At 31.1% G+C, this 21362-nt stretch overlaps 1 protein-coding gene across 1 annotated transcript in view; it reads right to left on the reverse strand.

Moving 5' to 3' along the window:
- LOC129945425 (uncharacterized) overlaps positions 1-15183 on the reverse strand; it is a 114552-nt gene extending 99369 nt beyond the window's left edge. Inside the window, exons 1-2 of the mRNA XM_056055178.1 lie at positions 14906-15183; positions 13759-13951 (exon numbers count right to left, since the gene is read on the reverse strand). The gene's annotated coding sequence lies outside the window, so the exon portion shown is untranslated. The remainder of the gene's footprint in view (positions 1-13758; positions 13952-14905) is intronic.
- Between the last annotated feature and the right edge of the window lie 6179 nt (positions 15184-21362).

Here is a 21362-nt window from a genome sequence, read left to right on the forward strand (position 1 = left end):
ATTTATTGTTGTCCTGTGTGGTTAAACGTTGCCCCTTTCCAGATGGAGAAGTTTCGGGTGTTCGAGCGGCAGTGTTTACGACGCTGCACCGGCTTATATTGAACAGCCGAATCTTCTTATGTGCATAACTATTCCCACGAGGTCCTAATTGACAATTTCGTGATAAAACTCGTTCGAGGTCACATTGCAAGAGCTATGTCTTCGACCAACAATTTAATGTTCGGGGCGTTCTATCCGAACGACGAGTATTTTGAAAGTGCACGCTTGAGCGGCTTCATTCCACCAGAGGCATTCTTATTTTTAGAATTAGTATTAAGTTAACTTCGATTGTCCGTATGGGACCAGTAAGTTAGTTGTAGGTTATGGTTAATTAGGCTAGTTTTATGAATTTTTGTCTAGCTTTAAGATAGGTTTAAGATTGGAGTAATAAAATTGAATATAAAAACAAGGGTAGATGCATAGACCGAGGTTGTTGCAATAATCGAGTAAATATTTTGTTAGGCTCTATTCGAGATGCAAAGTGAAAATCAGAAAACCAGTACTTTTTTAATCATAAGAATAATAAGAAAATAAATCTAAAAAAAGTTAATTCATTATAAGATTAAAAGTTGATACATAATATGTTTACATAATTATTATTTTTGGAAAAAATTGGACTTTTTAGATGTTGCGATTTTTTAAAATAGTCATTTCTCGTTTTTTGAAGTTTTTGAAGAATCAAAATTTGTTCAATTAGGGTTAAATTATGTTATTTTCGTTCCTTAAAGACACTAACAACGTTTAAAACAAGACATACCTGTAGCCGGCTTAATTTTATTATCTCAGGCACAAATGTCAAATGGAACCATTGTTCAAAAAATGCTAACGTCATCCAAGCATTTTTATTTGCTTTGTATACAACGGGTATGTGGTCAAAATTTTTAAATGATCTTGGGCTTACAGGTTTACCGATGACGAATAGCTTAAATTTGTGTATACCGGATGCGTTAGTGCAGGCGAGAAACATGATTCTTTCTTTGCTTGTCTTTCGCCCAGGAGCTGTCGACTCCTTAAAAGCTACAAAAGGTTTGTTGGGCATAAGTCGGTACAATAATCCAGACGGCGGTGTTATAAATTTGACTGGTAGTCAAATCGATCTCTCTGACTTTTTCCTTAAATTTATCAAGAATGAATCAACAAGTGGCGGTTTGCTTGAAAGTTTTTCTCCACAAATTTTCAACAGACGAATTTTGTGTCTTTTCTTAAAATTTGTCATCCAACCATTGCTCACATTAAAAGATATTGGCATCTCTTTCATTTTTGTATGCAATGGGCACGCCTTTGTTTTTAGGACCTCGCTGGAAATTTACAGATTTTGCTTTCTTTGATTTAGCTTGTATTTTTTTTGAAAAACAAGCGACTCACTGAGCAAAATTCATTAAAATTAGTAAGTGCATTTTGCATTGTAGATACATAGATGTACATTCATACAACTTCATCGTACCCATTACTCAAAAGTAGCGGTAAAATAGCTGCCGACACAAAATGTAACGCAGCAGACAAAAACAAAAATAGCAAAGTCAAGTATCGATTCAATTGTTTTTTGCGATTACCACGTCAATAATAAGAAAAAATCAGCTGTCGCGAAAATCGAATAGTTCCGTGAATCGAGTTGCGTTAATCGAGAATGTACTGTACAACTTTCGTAAGCCTCAAATAAATCTTAAATAATTTTCAAAGAACTGTTTTTTTACCAATCTAAGTTTTGAATGTCAGAGTTTTTGTAATTTTTTAAAATATAAATTTCGAAAAGTATAATTTGAATACATTCTTAGACAATGTTCTTTAACTTTTTGATAAATTCTGTAATTTATCATTTATACAAAATTTAAAGAAATTTTTTGACAGTCATTTTTATATTACAAAATATTTTCTTAAGTAAATTTTTGTGTTAAAAATTGTTTAAAGAAGTTTTTATTTTCATAAAGTACAAACATTTCTATTTTCAAAGTTTACAACATTAAAAGTTAAATATTCATTGTTTTATAGAATAATTATACAAAACCATTAATTTGTAAAATTTTTTTAGGACAGTGATAACATAACCTATAAACACAATGCAAACAAATAATAGACTTTTAAAAGTTTCAATCGTTTTAATGTGTAGTGTATTATCAAAATTGAAGTTAATCTTTAAGAAAAGTTTTGCGTAGTTTAGTTAGGATTTAGAAGTTTAAAAAAAAACATTTATTCACTCTTGATTTATTATTTTTGTCTTAAACTACAATAGAATTGAAGTTATTGATCTTAACGAATGAAATTGAGGAATAAGCAGTAATCAAGACTCGTGTACACATGTGTCACCATTTTTAGAAACGGACTACGATAGCAAATAGAATTCTTGTAAGAAAATACTTAACAAAGGAAGTAATAACATACATAATAAAATAAAAAAAGTCAATAAAATATTTAACAAAACCATAAAATTGAACTATGAATTTAAATCAAACAAAAAAAAAGGATTAACCTTATCAGGAAACCATTATTCTTTGATTTATTTTTAATTCATCTGCGAAAAATTATCTAATCGACAATTTATTTAAGTTGATAAAATTGTGTTGAGTTGAGTATTACTCAGCACTACTGTAGTATTATGATCGCCATGTTTTAATCGCGTAAATTAATGATCCCCAAAAATAAAACCACAGCTGTCATCTAAACATCAATCCAGGTCTGGACTTCACATTTTTGTCTGTGTTACTTTCAATTGATATCATTGAAACGTGATGTCATCAAGTATTGATTTCCGATGACTTCAAGATCAGAATGACAATAAGTTAGACGCTGACAGACCTCAATTGTACATAAATTGATTTTATACTCTTAATTTTTTGGGATTAAACTGTCTACACCATAGGTGAAATAACATTTCTTTAGAACTAAATACACATCACGACTTATTTCCGTTAGATATTGTTTTTCGTTTTTTTTTTGTATAGCGTTCTGAATTGGAATTCATGCTCAACGCTTTTAACATGTCGTGTTGCAAGGTTTAGAATAAAAATTAAAACAAACTGATTTTGTTCTGAAATGTTCTGAAATGAATCGTTTTCCGGTTCTCACACAACTTCAATCCCTTCTCATGAGCAAGAGATGCAGATGAAAGTACTCGAGTCTTAGCTTTCCATAGAAGTCATTGTTAACGGTGCTATATGTAAAATTGATAATAGTGACGTTTCAAGAACAAATCCATAGTTTTTAGTAAGTTTGGGTACGTTCATACGTTTTTCGTCCTCCATATCTGAAGAACAAGCAAATATATTGACTTCTAATAAGTTTTGTTTTACAGATAGCCATATTGTAATGTGCAAAAAGGGTTTGAAAAAAGACACCGTTTAGTGATTTTTTTGTAAAACCGTATTAAAAAAAAAAGTGAGGTCTGATTGTTCCCAAATAACTCCCTAACCAATAATTTTAGCGACTCAAGATAAATTTTATCTAACATTATTTGACGTCATACAAGATTATTTATAAAAAAAAGGCTGTGATGCGACCCACACTGATAACTTCCCATCCCGTCTGTCGATTTGTCTTGCTTAAAAGTTTGTCTATATGTACTGGTATCAATTTTTACCAAATGTGCGTACTATTTTTTATATTATATATTTTCTGCGAAATAAAATAAGTTTGAAGCCAATATTTTTAATTTTTAAAAAGCTATTTGAGTCGAAAGTAAATTTTGCCAAGTTTTAGTATTGTTTTTTTTAGAGTTTTATTTTTTGTAAAAAAAAACTGTCAATTCGATTTTTTTCAAAATTTTATCGAATGTTGAAAACAATATTTCTTATAAGATAAAATTAGTTTGAAGAAAATATCTACAATTTTCGAAAAGATATTTGAGTCGAAAGTCAATTTTTATCAACTTTTTTCATTTTTTTTTAAATTTTTATTTTTTGTAAAAAAACTGTCAACTCGATTTTTTCTCAAAATTTGTCCTTATGTTGAAAACCATATTTGTTTTAAGTAAAAATTAGTTAGAAACTATTATTTCATATTTTTGAAAAGATATTTGAATCGAAAATCATTTTTTACCAACTTTTATTAATCTTTTTTTAGGTTTTTATTTTTTGTAAAAAAAACTGTCAATTCGATTTTTTTCAAAATGTTGACAACAATAATTTTTGAAAGATAAAAGTAAATTAAAGCCAATATCTCAAAATTTTGAAAAAATATTTGAGTCGAAAATCAATTTTTACCAACTTTTATTAATTTTTTGTTTAGAGTTTTATTTTTTGTAAAAAAACTGTCAACTCGATTTTTTTCAAAATGTTGACAACAATAATTTTTGAAAGATAAAAGTAAATTAAAGCCAATATCTCAAAGTTTTGAAAAGATATTTGAGTCGAAAGTCATTTTTTACCAACTTTTATTAATTTTTTGTTTAGAGTTTTATTTTTTGTAAAGAAACTGTCAATTCGATTTTTTTTCAAAATTTTATCGAATGTTGAAAACAATATTTCTTATAAGATAAAATTAGATCTAAGCCAATATCTCAAAATTTTGAAAAGATATTTGAGTCGAAAATCAATTTTTACCAACTTTTATTAATTTTTTGTTTAGAGTTTTATTTTTTGTAAAAAAACTGTCAATTCGATTTTTTTCAAAATGTTGACAACAATAATTTTTGAAAGATAAAAGTAAATTAAAGCCAATATCTCAAAGTTTTGAAAAGATATTTGAGTCGAAAGTCATTTTTTACCAACTTTTGTAAATTTTTTTTCGGTTTTTAATTTTTTGTAAACAAAACTGTCACTTTGATTTTTTTCAAAATTTTACTGAATGTTGACAACAATATTTTTTGAAAGATTAAAGTAAATTAAAGCCAATCTCTCGAAGTTTTGAAAAGATATTTAAGTCGAAATTCAATTTTTACCAACTGTTATTAATTTTTGTAGGTTTTTATTTTTTATAAGAAAACTTTCAATTCCATTTTTCTCAACATTTTTCTGAATGTTGAAAACAATACTTCTTATAAGATAAAATAAATTTGAAGCCTACATTTCAAGTTTTTAAAAAGATATTTGAATCGATATTCAATTTTCACCAACTTTGAGTAATGTTTTTTTAGATTTTTATTTTTTATAAAAAAATCTGTCAATTCGATTTTTCTCAAAATTTTATCAGATGTCAAAAACATTATTGTTCGTTGCACAAAATTGTTTTGGAGATGAAATCATATTTTAGTCGTAGAATTTTGGAGGTGACAAATTTTTTTTTTCAGTTTTTTTGATTTATAAAAAAAACCGTTAAATGGTTTTTTTTTTCAAAAAATATACTTCTTTGATATGACGTTACAATATAATATATAAAATTGAATTCAAGTCTCTAGCGTTTTTGGTTCGTAAGATAATTAGGGTTAACCAAAATGTTCACCTTTTTTTTCAAACTGCTATGTTAAAAAAACCACCCACGAATTTTTCTTGAGAGCCCTTTCTGCATCTTTCTGCCTTATTATCTGTATGACGAAATTTATTTGAAATCGATATCTCTTCTGGTTCTTGAACTATGGACGACGAAAAAAACGTCGCGAACGTACGTACACAAGCACGCACAGACATCTTTCCAAAAATCTTTTATTTCGATTCCATGGACCTTGAAACGTCGAGAAATGTCAAAATTTTCAATTTGACAAATCGGACCCATTACAATTACTTCCTATGGGAAGTTAATAAATAACAGAGCTCTTAATTCACGAATCGACAAATTACAAGTAAAAACTTGAACAATTTACTAATTTGGCAACAACATGTGGATATCAAGTAATTTTGCAGATAAACATTATTAAAACAGAAAAATCTCAAGAAGCACTTTACTGCCCTCATTTTATAATAAAATTATAAATCTGAATCCCCTTTCTTGTTAAACCTACTGTAACTAAAGCTCAGATCGTAACACAAGCATATAAATAATCACGGATCACGTACCGATGTAATTGCCGGCCTTGAAAGATGTTTTAGAGCAAATAATACCAACCTATTGATTAATTCAGATGAAAGAAGCCTCCTGCAATTACAATTTATGCAATTTGCAACCAACTTTAAAAAATATCCCTTTACGCACAGCCTAGCCGGTGTTGGAGTGGCTACTTACAGTTACTTTTTTTTGTGATGTGCGATGCATGGGCTCCTTGAGCGAAGATTCAACATAGTTGTTATCACTCGATGTGTGTAATGAAAATGGGAAGTTAATTGAGGTATTCGTCGTACGCAATTTCAATTTTATTTCCCTTTTTTAAGTTTTATTCCTTCACGAAATTGCAATAAAATTACACGATGATTTTTTCATTGTAGCAGAATAAAGTTAAAGAATTTTTAGATTCAATTATTGTTTAAAATTTTGTATTTAAAAAATTCGTAAACATTTGTCATTTGATCAAACTGGCCCATTAATCTTGTTGGTTGTTGGAACTTTTGGCTAGATTATTCCCACGCCAAAAGATGTTGAAAATGTATGTTGTTTATTATGTGCGCAGGCAAATGCAATCAAAATCCAAACCGCAAATGTTTCGGGTTAACTGGATTTGCGGTAAAAATTCATTCGTACGATCGTAAATTTTAATACGATAGAGAACAGAGATTGATTCTATATAAGATGAATATTAATTAGGAAAGAGATTAATGTCGGGTTGCATGATGATAGCACTGTCTGATGGCGGAAAGCAGTTCTGAAGTTATGCACCAGGTTTCGGTTATTTTTTTCAAGTTCTCAAATATTTAAATAAAGAGTTTCAATTGAAATATAAATCTCTTATTTTTTATTTTAAAAATTACTCACATTTTATTGGGCTGAATTTTTGGTAAACCAATTTCAAGGAATTGGATGTTAAGTTCTTAGTGAGCTATTTAATTACTAGGTTTAACAAGTATGACAAAGCGACATTTTGTTAAGGTCTTTAATTTAATGACCAATTATTAAAAACAACTTCCTAATATATCATTCTTAAGCACTTAAGTTCAAATGAAATGAAAAAGATAATTTACGAGAATGTGCTTCCATGCTTACTGGTGAATATATTTGTATAACTTAAAGGTTTTTAGAGTTTTGTAAATTATTATGTTATAAAATATTATGATGAGGTTCCTGTTTCACATTTTGCTTTTCGTTAACAAAATTGTTCAAGCCTCAACATTTTTTGAAAATAAAAAATTGAAAAAAAAAATTTATTTACATTTTAATTTTAAAAGAAATTTTATTTAATTCCGTTTTTTGGGATTACATAAACTTGCTTCAGATGCCTCAATGGGAGGAACATATTTTTCAAATTGAAAGAAAGAAGAGTTTTCATTTTATAAATAAATAAATAAGGTGGTGCAACAGTCCGCTGAGAACTAGGGCCTAGTGATTTACAACTCTCAACCATTCCTGTGTGCGAGTAATGTTGTCAGGGATGGAGGGTACCTACAGCATTAAGCCGAATCTAAACGGAGAAATCGGTTTTCATGACAAGAATTATACTAAGAGGATTTGTCAATTCCTGTCAAAAGCGAAAGTAGCCGTGAATCTTTAGATTGCCTACGTCACAACATCCTTAGATTGTCTATGCCATCGAGTTTGGACCTAAGACCACAGACATAACAGTCCAACGCACTAGCCGTCACGCCACGGGTGCTACTGAAGTTATTAGTGCTAAATGTACTTGTTGAAAAATAAATTTTAGAAAAATGCCATTTAAATATTTTAGGACGTTTTTTAGGAAAATACTTATTTTCGATTTTTACATTTGAATTTTGTTTAAGAAAGAAAATTGTGTGGTGACTACTGTGATTTTGGTTTTCTAAAATTAAAAAAAAACTCAAAATTTTAATTTATAATTTTGAATTTAATTTGCTCAATGATTTAAGCTTAAGGAGCGAGGACAGACAGACGAACGACGGAATCGCTGGACATACTTTTTTAACTTCTCTGGGCCATGTTTGATTAAAATTTCGAGTTCGAAATTTGTATGAATGGAAAACTCAGCAAAGAAACTTAAACATTCTAATAATTTTGGAGAGGTTTCAGTTTGATATTTATTGCTTCATATTTCATTGCCCGATAAATCAGCTGTAGGGTCTTAAAATATGATATATGATCTTTTACGTTTACCAGGCAAATAAAGAGGGCGACTAGGTTGCACGAAATTACCCTTAATCCAAAAAATCAGTTTACCTTTAAAATAAGTTTGTCTTCAAAAAATTAAATGCCATTAAACAAACATAAGACCTTGATATATTATTTTTTTTTTCGAAAATTCCAAGGTTTTTTTTAATTATTTGTGTATATTTTTGATGCCCAGTTATTAAGGGCTTATTAATAACCATTTAACATTTGAATTTTGCTTAAGAATGTTGACCCCTATCTACAAACTATAAAGGTTTGAAAAATATAATTATAATACTTTCTTAAATATCAAAAAAATAATAAATTTTTGATAATCAAACATTATAAAGATAGCGTTAGAGATTGTGCAAAAGCGATGTCAAAAAAAAAGAAATTTAGAGAAAATTTTATAAAAATCTATCGGTTCGTTTTTGAGAAAATTGAGATAACTCTATTAAACAATAATAATAATCAAAATTATATGGGGACTACTTTTATTTTTCGTCTTTAAAAATGAAAAAAAATCCGAACGCAAATAGGCTTAAAACCTTAAGTTTCAAGTTTGAACTCTTAGTTTGGGCTTTTGGCTGTCTGCCTCGCCCCTATAAAATGGATTTCCATTTAAAAAAAAAAAAATCAAATGAAAAACGTATATAAATAAAAATAAAAAAAAAAATAATCAAACAAACTTAACAATAAAAAAAATAGTAAATCAATGTTTTTTATTGATTAGTTAAATGACATTTGAATTTTTGAAGACAAACTTAATTTATAGAAACATTTTTAAATTTAAAATTTAAGGAGTATATGTATTCGTTTGTACAAGCCAGTCGTGCACTTTATTTTTAATGCAAGCAATTTTTAAGTTTGATAAATTTTTTTGAAATTTTTTTTTTTAATTTTTGATTTTTTAATTAAAATTTTTGGAATAAAACAAAATGAATTATTTTGCATTACAATTTTTACCGGACAATAATGTTGAATTTTAATATTCATAGTTTTTGAGTTTTTGTAACCCTCTTAACATTTTCTGTACGGCTTGAAAATAGGTTTCTGAGTTCCGAGGCCTTTAAATTTGGACCAAATGTTTTTGTTTGTATTTTTTAATTGTTTTTTTTTTTTTTTTTTTTTTAACTTTAAATTGAAAATTTTGAGATTTCTCGACGTTTCAAGGCCAATAGAGTCGAAATAAAAGATTTTTAGAAAGATGTCTGTGCGTGCGTGTGTACGTAAGTTCGCGACGTTTTTTCGCTATCCATACCTCAAGAATCAGAAGAGATATCGACTACAAAGAAATTTTGTTATACAGATAATAAGGCATAAAGATACAGAAATGGCTCTCAAGAAAATTGCGTGGACGTTTTTTTACCATATCATTTTTAAAAAAATGTGAAAATTTTGGTTAACCCTAAATATCTTACGAACCAAAAACGCTAGAGACTTGAATTAAATTTTACATAATATGTTGTAACGTGATACCAAACAAGAATGTTTTTTAAAAAAAATCCAATTAATGATTTTTTTATAAATCAAAAAAACTGACAAATAAATGTGTCATCCCAAAAATTTTTCGAATACAAAATGATTTTATCTCCAAAACAATTTTTGCAACGAAAAATAACGTTTTTAACATCTGGTCAAATTTTCCAAATGTAATTCAAAAAATCGAATTGACACTTATTTTTATAAAAAATAAAAACCTAAATATAACATTACTCAAAGTTGGTAAAAATTGATTTTCGACTCAAATATCTTTTAAAAACTTTGAGATATTGACTTTAAACTACTTTGATTTTTTTTTTAATTAGTGTTGTTAAAATTCAGTAAAATTTTTAGGAAAATCGAAGTGGCAGTTTTTTTTACAAAAAATAAAAACCTAACAAAAAAACAATACTAAAACTTGGTAAAAATTTTCTTACGACTCAATAAGCTTTTAAAAAATAGAAATATCTATTGTCTATAAAGTCTTTTTATTTTACAGAAAATATTGTTTTCGATATTCAGTATTTTTTTTTTATAAAAATAAAACAGTCCGTTTTTTATTAAAAAATAATTTGGTAAAAATTGATCTTCAGTTCTTGATATCTCTCAAATTAATGTCATTCATCTAATTTGTAAAAATTGAAGAAATGCTTCTGATTTGGTAAACAATTGTTTACATTAAAAATCTTTTTAACAAAACCAGATTTTCAAACTGAACTATTTCTTTATATAAAAAATATTGTTGGTAATTTTAAAATTTGTAAAAATAATTCAACTAACAATTTTTAAACCCAACACACCCAAATACAAACTTTTAAGCAAGACAAATAGACAGACGGGATGGGAAGTTATCAGTGTGGGTCGATTTCTAGCCTCTTTTTTTTTTTAACTATTCCTATTCCTTTTGTATACAGTCGTGGAAACATAAATCGAACCACTATATGCTTTCATATAACTCACACATATTTTTTACTAAACTATAACTGATTCAAATTTTATTTATCCGCAAACACATGTGACATCACTGATCACATAACGGTACATTTGTATCATTAAATAGAACCACAAAACAAGAGGGCTTCTTTTTAGTTGTGTTCAAAAGAAAAGAGAATTGTTATTTTAAACATGTTTGGAAATAGTAGACGTATTCTTGACATTGCAAATGATTTGGTCTGTTCCAAAAAGATGGAATGAGATCAAGAAAGTGCAACATCAAAAGATATTTAAGACCACTACACGAAAAAAATAGGGCTAAAAACATGATATGGTAACTGCAAGTAGGAAGGATCCATTTAAGAGTTCTACCGATATAAAACATCAGGTTGGAGAAGAACATGGCGTAAAAATAACATCTAGACTTTTGCGATATATCCTAACAAAAGCAGGACTTGATGCCTGCCGCTTGTTTCAACAACAAACTTAAAACGAAAAACGTTTAGCTTTTGCCAAGGAACATCTACAAAAGCCACTAACATTTTAGAAAACTGTCGTATGGAGTGACGAATCGAAGATTAAAAGATTCGTGTCTGATGTCAAAATTTACGTTCGTCCACAAGGTCAAGAGTTTAATCCAAAATATACCATGAAGACGATTAAACACCGTGGCGGCAATATTACGGGCAGCATTTTCGTGGCACGGTGGTGTTGGTCCGATAGCAAAAGTATCTGGCAGGATGGATGAGTATCAGTACGGAGATATTTTACAAAATAATATGAAACCTTTTGCTTTCAAAAATTTGCACTTAACTTGAAGATTTGTCCACAATAATGACCTCAAACATACAGAAAAATCAGTTCAGGCCTGCCTTCGAGATAACTTAATTCAGGTTTTAAGTTGGCTAGCCCAGAGTTTTTTTTTATATTGTACGCGCACTCAAGGGGATATGAACACCCTTATAATGACTATACACAGTGCGAGTTATTAGGGAGGGAAGGTAGGATATGAAAGGAGATACCGATGTACATTGGTTTTGAATACCTGCACACTGTAATGAGTGGGAAATATTGAGTAAAAAAAGAATCTCTGTACTTTACAGTACGACCATAATTGAGCTTGAGGGTAAACTGATGGGCATTCCTAAAACAACGAGTATTACGGTTGAATTGCTTAAGGGAGAAATGCAACTGGCATTTCATTAGAGCACTGCTTATTGAAGTTCGGATATAAGTTCGATTTAAAATCCGTAAAACGATGTTGTTCGTATTCCATCCCAACAATTCATTTCCCGAAACTTGTAGAAAGCTTACCAAAGAGACATAAAGCAGATTTGGAAAAAAAGGACATCCTACGAAATACTAAATACAAAACCTAACTAATATGTACCTACTTATTTTTGTTCCCTATTTTTAACTTCCCATAGGCAGTTGTTGTAATGGGTCCGATTAGTCAAATTGAAAATTTTGACATTTCTCGACGTTTCAAGGTCCCTAGAGTCGAAATAAAAGATTTTTAGAAAGTAGATGTCTGTGCGTGCGTGTATACGTTGAGTGCGTGTGTAATTGCGTGGGTGGTTTTTTTTACTATAGAAGTTTGAAAAAAAGGTGACAATTTTTGTTAACTCTAAATATCTTACGAACCAAAAACGCTAGAGACGTGATATCAAAAAAGTATATTTTTTGAAAAAAAATACATTTAACGTTTTTTTATAAATCAAAAATACTTTTACAAAAAAATTTGTCACCTCCAAAATTTAACGACTTAAATATTATTTCATCTCCAAACAATTCTGTGCAAGAAAGAATAATGTTTTTGACATCTGACAAAATTTTGAGAAAAATCGAATTAACAGTTTTTTTTATAAAAAATTAAAATCTAAAAAAAAGAATATCGATTCAAATATCTTTTCAAGAACTTGAAATTGAGGCTTCAAATTTATTTTATTTTAAAAGAAATATTGTTTTTAACATTATGAAAAATGTTGAGAAAAATCGAATTGACAGCTTTTTACAAAAAATAAAAACCTAAAAAAATTAATAAAACTCGGTAAAATTTACTTTCGACTCAAATAGCTTTTCAAAAATTAAAAAAACTTATTTTATTACACAGAAAATATTGTTTTCGATATTCAGTAATTTTTATATAAAAATCCAACTGTACGTTTTTTCATACAAAAATAAAATCTACAAAAAATAGTACGCGCAATAGACAAACTTTTAAGCAAGACAAATTGACAGACGGGATGGGAAGTTATCAGTGTAGGTTGCATCCAAGCCTCTTTTTAAACTTTTGAATTCTTGTTTCATTTTATTTTCATTATCTTATAGACAATGTTGAAAATTTGTATTTAATTATGTTTTTCATTTCCAATTGAAATACATTCAAAACCAATAATGTTCATATTTTTGCTTGAATACCCTATTATAACATTGTTAGGTATGAGTGCTATTTAACTTTCCACCACTATTTTTAAAACAGTTTCAGTAATAATTAAAATGAAGTTTCTTTTTTTATAGGTCAGAAATGTTAACCGAAAATTGGCTTCTAATAGGTTCCTTCCAACAAAATACGCATGTAGAAGATATGGAAATGTCAGATTTGGTGAGTACGATTTTTAAGACAAATTTGTTTATAACTCCATTTTTTTATATAAAATTAAAAATTATTATTTTCATCGAAAAACCACATAACAACCTTGAACTTGATCCACGAAACCATAATTCATAGTTTTCTTTTTATATTTAAATTTGTGTAAAAATAATTCTATGATAAAATTTTTTTAATTCTTCATTTATCCAAAATGAATATTAATTTATTTCATCATAAACAAAAATGAAAACATTCTTTTCATTCCAAATGAAAAAAAATTAAGTTTCGCTTTCTGCATTTTGAAATGTGCAGCCATGAAACGAAGTAAAAAATAACAATAAAACAAATTTTGGTCACTCCATAAATGGTTCTAAACCCAAAAAAAAAAAAAAAAAACAATTAAAAAACAGTCATATTGCAATAACTTTCGTTGACTTTTGTACGTGTTTTTTGAGCACCCAACATGATTTATGATTTATAACACGTGTACCTCCCCCTTTTATAAACAAAATAAAATAAAAAAAGCGAAAATGCATTCTTCACAGTTCAAAAAAGAAGTGAATGAAATGAATAAATAAACCAAAAATTTAATTCAAAAATACTTCAATATGTAGGTACAAGTTTTTACTCACCTTGCAAAAAAAAAATAAACTACACGCGTTTTCCTTTTGTCGGTATTTTGTATATTTTTCTATGTCCACTGCAATCCAACGTTAAATGAACTTCAAGCACTATAACATTCAGATTAAAAAAACAAAAATATTTTATTTAAAATAAATTTTTTAAATATCCAATTCAACCACCGCCGCGCGACAATCACAATTACTAAGTAACAAAAAATAATAAAATATTTAATATTACTCAATTTGAATTTTGGTTTTCATATTAAAAAAAAAAAAAAACAAAATTAAAAACTCTTTATTCTTTTTTTTCACTCAAATGCACACATTGTCTTATGTATGTTCCATGGCGCAAAGATATTATAAATTTAAGTCTACAACAACAACAGAAAAAGAATACAATACAAATTTAAATTAATATTCTGATCGAATAACGTCCACCACCACCACCTCCACGAATGCCTTTGAAAAGGAGAAAAAAGTATCTACAAACAACAACAAAAATACCAACCGACAAAATAAAAATGAAATTTTCTATCTTTTTTTCTTGAGTAAAAATATCTATGTACAAAACAATTGAACGTGCCAACGTGCTTAAGATGGCAAGTGAGTGACCAAAAAATGTGCACAATTGTCCCAGATAATAGTTTCAAATTGATTAACAAATTGGCTCCAAGCCAAGATTAAGCAAGATCAAGTTCAGCTACTTTCGAAGAAACTACATTTTTCTAACGAAATATACAAACAATTTTAAAAAATAAAGATCATTTTTAGAACATGAACTTTTAGTGAAACTTAATTTAGAAGAACTCCCTTTATAGCTGACTTAGTAAAGCCGATGAAATATTTTAAGGACACCAGCCAGGCCAAAAGACCAAAAAGTAAAAATTAAAATTATGAAATAAAGCACAATTCACTAAAAGATACATCGCTTATATCCTTAGATACTTTTTCCCACCTCACTTATCCTAAATTAGAGTCACTCTTTAATGCGTTCTTTTTTTTAAATTTTTAATTTTTTTTTAAATTCAAAAATCATTTATGTATAATCCTTTATTCCTGCCACTTTGTATCCCTTGAAGCCCCTATTAATTGTCAGTTAAGTAATATGTTTTCAGATACTTTTTTCCTCCAATCTAAGCCCGGCTTAAAATCTTACCGAAGAAGAATTAGAAAATTCTCACAAAGCTAATGCAACCGATTGTTCGAACAAATAAATTTCTAATGATTTTCTATGAATCTTTTATAAAATACTTCCGCGAGGGTTGTACCAATGTTTATAGAACACGACTTAAATACCTCAAGATCGATTGAGGATTATATTGGTGAGTTCTGAGATCTGTTTCAGTTCTTTTTTATTATTCGTAAGCCGTTCGAGTGTCGTCGATAAACTGAGGTGACGATCGACTGGGTTACTTGGTTTTTTCTTGATTATTTCTTGGATGTCTTTTAGGTTTTTCTTTACGTCTTTCTTCTGGTTGTGGCCTCTGCCTCTCTTTATCTATGTATGTACGTCGTCGTCGTCGAGTATATTATGCCTCTGAAACCATCAGGGTGATTGGGTAAATGTATTGTATTACTCTGCCTTATTGTAAACTTGTTGCTTGCTTCTAGACCGCGCACTGATATGAGTTGAGTTAAGCTGAGGGCTAAGTAGAGAACGCAGTGCGTGCTTCTGATGTATGGGTGTTAACTTGTGCCTGTTGTATAGGTATTTAAGATATACAATGCCTTTCAGATACATCAGCTGGTTTCTCGGTTGCTTAGTGAATATAAAACGGAGGAGGACAATACTGCCTAATGGGTGTCGCGTATATTATGGCCTAAGGTGACTACTCTACAGCATACATAAATATATCGTCTTTTGTGCGTTAATGTGTGTGTTGACAATTTTATTATTTTCTTCCGCATTTCTGTTCTATTGTGTTGGTTCTTCTTCTAGAACCAAAGAAGAATAGAAAATACAGATGTAAACTTGACCATTTAGGGGTCATTAGGGGTGGAACCGTGGCACTATATTAAACGTTCGCGATGGTAACAAATGTATCTTGTTCTTTGAAGGTCAATTAAAAAACCAACAGAAAACAAAAAATAAGTCGTGAATTCCAGTTTATAAGAAAAAATGTTCCAAGGTGTCGGTAGCAAATGTTTTGATTGGATGATACATATTTTTTTTTAAGAACCAACTGGACATTCACGCAGTAGGAGGGCCTATATCTACTCTGTAAGATAATGATGGTGAAACGTGAAGGTATATTGACTTCACATTATTATGACTTGAATCTTATAACATAACTGGTAATGGAGGTAAATAGATTAAATTCTGTAGGTGACAAATTATTATTATTATTATTTTTATAAGGTAGGTAGTTTATTAAATGGGTAGGTTTGAAAGGCTTTCCGGTTTTTAGTTTTTTTTTAAAGATAAGGATTCTAATCAACGCACACGAGGCTTAATGAGAATTATATGAGCTTTATGTACATAATTGATATTGATATTGTTATGGATATGACATAAACAATTTAAGGTTAATGAATTATTGAAAAAAAGGAGGAAAAAAACATGAAGCAATTAGAAAGGAGCTCTGTTTTGTTGTATTTTATGGATTAATACATTTCAAAAAAGAGGCTGGGATGCGACCCACACTGATAACTTCCCATTTCGTCTGTAGATTTGTATTGTTTAAAAGTTTGTAGGTTTTCGATCTGTATTAAAATAGTTGTCAGTTGAATTATTCTTAAACATTTTAAAATTACTAACAATATTTTTGATATCAAGAAATAGTTTAGTTTGAAAATCTAGCAACGGCCTAGTCAAGTTTTGTTAAATAGATTTTTAGTTGAAAACAAACGTTTACCAATTTTAGTTTTATTTCTTAAATTTTTACAAATTGGATGAATGAAATTAATCTGAGAGATATCAAGAAACAAACATACATTTTTACTAAATTTTGCGTACTATTTTTTGCATTATAAAAAAAGACTGAATGTCGAATAAAATATTTTCTGAGAAAAAAAGTTTGATTGATTTTTCGTTTCTCCAAATCTATTTAAGTTGAAAGAAAAGTTTTAGTATTGTTTTTTTTTAGATTTTTATTTTTTGCAAAAAAACTGTCAGTTTAATTTTTCTCAAAATTTTACTGAATATTGAAATTAATATTTTTTAAAACGTAAAACTAGTTTAAAGCCAATATCTCAAATTTTGAAAAGATATTACAGTTAAAAATCAATGTTTACCAACTTTTATTCATTTTTTTTAGGTTGTTATTTTTTGTAAAAAAAACGGTCCAATCGATTTTTCTCAAAATTTTATCGAATGTTAAATTTTCTTTTAATTTTTGCAACAATATTTTTAAAACAATATTTCTTATAAGAAAAAATAAGTTTGAAGCCAAAATCTTAAGTCCGGGGCTGACCTGGGCCTTAACCAACATGCGTCTCCAGCCTTCTCGGTCCCTAGCTAGCTGTCTCCAGTTTCGCACGCCCGCCATGTTGGTTGAGGTCTTCACCCACCTGAGTGCGTCACCTGAGTTGCAGTCTTATTCTACTGCGACGTCCCTAGGGATTGGTTTAAAAGCCCTTCCGGGCCGGAGCATTGATGTCCATTCGCTCTACATGACCCAGCCATCTAAGCCGTTGGACTTTAATTCTGCTAACTAGGACAGTGTCGCTGTTCAGCCCGTACAGTTCGTCGTTAAATCGTCTCCTTCATCCATTTAAAATCGATAAAGAGATCGTGGGTATAGATTTGAGGTTCCTGGTTTTTTCCAAGATCTGCCGTAGTGTGAATATTTGGTCGATAGTGGACTTTCCTGGTCTGAAGCCACACACTGATAAGGACCTATCAGGTTGTTGACGAACGGCTTCAGACGTTCACATAAGATTGAATCTTGTATGCAATGTTAAGGAGACTAAAGCCTCTGTAGTTGGCGCAATATAGAGGGTCTTCTTGTTATGTATCGGGCACACTATGCTGAGATTCCACTCATCGGGCATGCTTTCTTCCGACCATATTTTGCATATGAGTTGGTGCATGGTCCCTACCAAGTAATCTCCCGCTGTTTTGAATAGTTTGGCAGCGATGCCGTCAGCTCCAGCAGCTTTGTTTGACTTAAGTTTAGATATAGCTATCTTCACTTCGTCAAGGTCGGGTAGGCGGAATTGTTGATCTACGTCGCCGAGATTGAGTGGTTCTATCTCCCTTACAGAGCAATTCGGTTCGTCATCGCCGCTTCCTATGCTCTCTTTTTTCCATCTAAGAAGCCGGTGTTCCTCTCTCCTCTTCTGCTCGTAGAGCTCGCAAGCAGCCCTGGTCCTCCTGTGCAGCGTCGTTTTGTATGCCTGTTGTTTCGCTGCGTGCGCTTGCCGGCATTCGTCGTCAAACCAGGGGTTTCGCTGTGGTGTGTGAAACCTAGTACTTCAGAGGTGGCATCTCTGATGACTGCAAGGCAATGTTGCCACTGGTTTTCAATGATTAATGCAGGCAGCATAGGACTCCCTAAGAGGTTTTTAGAGACTCGATCGAAAAAGGACATGGCAGTCTGTTGCGAATGTAGCCGTCTAATGTCGAATCTTCTCACAGTACTTCCTTGTTTTGGCTTGGATCGGGATATCCGTAGCCGTACCTTGGCTACAACGAGGTAGTGGGCTGAGTCAATATTGGGCCCTTGGAATGTTCGGATATCCTGTATACTGGAGAAGTGTCGTGCGTCGATCGCAATGTGGTCAATCTGGTTGACGGTTGATTGATCAGGAGATGTGTGAACTGCGTACTAGCTACCAGAACGTCTCGCCCCGCAGCCAAATCGATCAGCCTGATTCGTTGTCGGAGATGGTATCGTGCAGGCTGTATCTCCCGATTATGCCACCAAAGATATCTTCTCTTCCTAGCTTGGCATTAAAATCTGTTGAGACAATTTTAATGTCATAGCTAGGGCACTGCTCATATGTCTTGTCCAAGAGCTCGAAGAATATGTCTTTGGTGTAAATTTTTTGTGTATCTTTCTCCTCTGTTGGGGCATGCGCGCATATTAGGCTTATGTTGGCGAATTTAGCCTTGATGCGGATTGTCGTGATGCACTCGCTCACACTGTGGAAACTCAAGACTTTTTGCCTGAGTCTAGTTACAACAACAAATCCACACCCAAATAGATGCTGTCTCTGTTCTCGGTAGCAGCCGTAGTATATATCGCAGTGGATGGCGGTAATATCTGCCTTGCAGCAGTTTAGGGCTTCCGCTAATTTTTCGGCTGCACGTGGTCTGTTAAGGGACCTAACATTCCACGTACAAACCCGAAGTTCTTTGTCCTTATTTCGTTTGCGTGGGTTGTCAACAGTGAATCCGTTCGTATCCAAAGCTTGTTGGTGCTTCGCAACTAAGATATTTTTTACGTGGCCAGGAACTCCCCCCGACGCACAACCCCCAACCTAGAGGGCCAGATCCTTAGTATAACTCCAAGGATTTTAATATGTAGAAAAAGCCCTATAAGGTGTTCACTAAGTAGTTCAACCTTACTGAAACTGTAGATACGACCGTTGATTCTATCTCGAGAATTCATCCGCTGCCGTCTGGATAAGGAGAGGTGCCTTAGTGGAAACACATCGCCCACCCCCCCCTCTCTCGTTTGCTGCCCCCAACAACTTTTCACTGGGATTATAACCCAATCTATAGTTGAGGTACTAGGCACCCGATGTTCACTGCGGGGAGGTGAGAGTAGGAGTTCTGGACAGAGGTTGGCATTAAGAAAAACCTGTGGACGCTTGTGTCCTCTTGAATGCACATGTTACCATTTGAGCATTATACAATTTAAATAATATACGATTTAATTAAAATCTCTAGCTCCGTTGGTTCATGAGATATTTAGGGTTAACCTAAATGTTCACCTTTTTTTTTAAATACTATGGTTAAAAACCACCCTCGCAATTTTCTTGAGAGCCCTTTCGGCATCTTTCTACCCTATTATGTGTATAACAAAATTTATTTGAAGTAGATATCTCTTCTGGTTCTTGAGCTATAGACGACGAAAGAACGTCGCGAACGTACGGACGTACGGACGCACCGAAATCTTTCTAAAAATATTTTATTTCGACTCTAGGGACCTTGAAACGTCTAGAAATCTCAAAATTTTCAATTTGTCGCATCGGACCCATTACAAAAACAACTTTAAGTCCGTAACTCTAGTAGACAAGCAATAACCAGTAAACAAATTTTACTCTACGTATTAGTTGTGCGATGTCCCTCTCTCAGTTAAATAATGGGTTGGTCGAGTTGCCAAAAATAGACTGCAAAGCTATGAATTCCGGGGCGTTTTCAAGAATTGAATATCGCTCACCACCCAATGAATCCATATATACGATGGGCTATTTCAAGCGATACGTTTTCCGAATAGTTTTTGGAGAAGATGAACCGAGTGATAAATTTCGTTGCGAAATCGTCTTAAGTGACGAAGTAAAGTATTAGTCGGGTGAAAATTAAAATTTGCTTTATAAATCACCAAATCATTTACACAAAAATTACGGTTTGCATACTCCATTTTGTATGCATTATTGACGATAGCGATCGTCACGGTACTGTGAATGGTCAGCGCACTTGTTATTTCTACAGGATAGTGTCATAAGTCAAACATCACACCTTAGAATCTACTTGAATTAACTTTGATGAGTGTGTTAGTTTTGGTCAGTGACATTTATAGCTTCTATACTATTTTCTTTGGGACTACGTTAAGTCATTGGCTTATCTCAAAAAGCCAACGACATTTTGGAAGAGCTCAGTGCATGACGATAACATGCAGATCTAGTGTTCTTTTAGTGTACTTTTTGACGATCTAATGGTTTTCAAACTTCCTCATTCACAACAATAAACTTAAACATGCATCATTTCAATTACAGAATACAACAAAAAATTCATTACAAAATTTTGCATTTTAATAACATCATTTATTTGTAAGGGAACTTTCGTCATTATTTAAACTGGATCGATGAAGGCGAGGTCGACCCGACTTTACAAACGAGTCTAAGATACGAATTACACCTTATACACAAATTTAATGTCAATTATAATAACTTTCAATTAGCAATAAAGAAATATTCTCAAAGAAGCTTTCAAAAATTTGAACACAATCTTAAAACGCTTGAAGTCATATCTGCAAAATTTATAAATAAGCTTTCAATAAAAATGGAACATTCTATTATATTCCCGTTTTGGATTAGAAATGAATAAGAACTGTGTTTTTTTTTACAAATATTTATGTTCCTCCCAGTCATCAAATTTTGTAATTTAAAGAAAGAAAACCGCCATTGGCTTTGTCATGTCAACGAAAGCCATGCATTCTATATAACTGACTCATGGGTGAAAAATCTAGACAGTCGTGATGTGTTTCACCATTAATATATTATTCAGAAACTTTTAACATATCTATAAACAATGTAAAAGAAAGGAATAACAAAGAAATCAATCCTGAATGAGTGGCGATGGTGAGTGGTTTTTCCAATTTAAAAATTCTGATAACAAACAAAAGAGCTGATGCCCGAACCTATGGAATTTGGAAATAAAGTGAATTCGCATAATTACTCCATTATTCGTTGATACTTTTTTTGTTTTTGTTTGATGTACTTAT

This window comes from Eupeodes corollae, chromosome 2 (assembly GCF_945859685.1).
Source record: "Eupeodes corollae chromosome 2, idEupCoro1.1, whole genome shotgun sequence".
Classification (NCBI taxonomy): domain Eukaryota; kingdom Metazoa; phylum Arthropoda; class Insecta; order Diptera; family Syrphidae; genus Eupeodes; species Eupeodes corollae.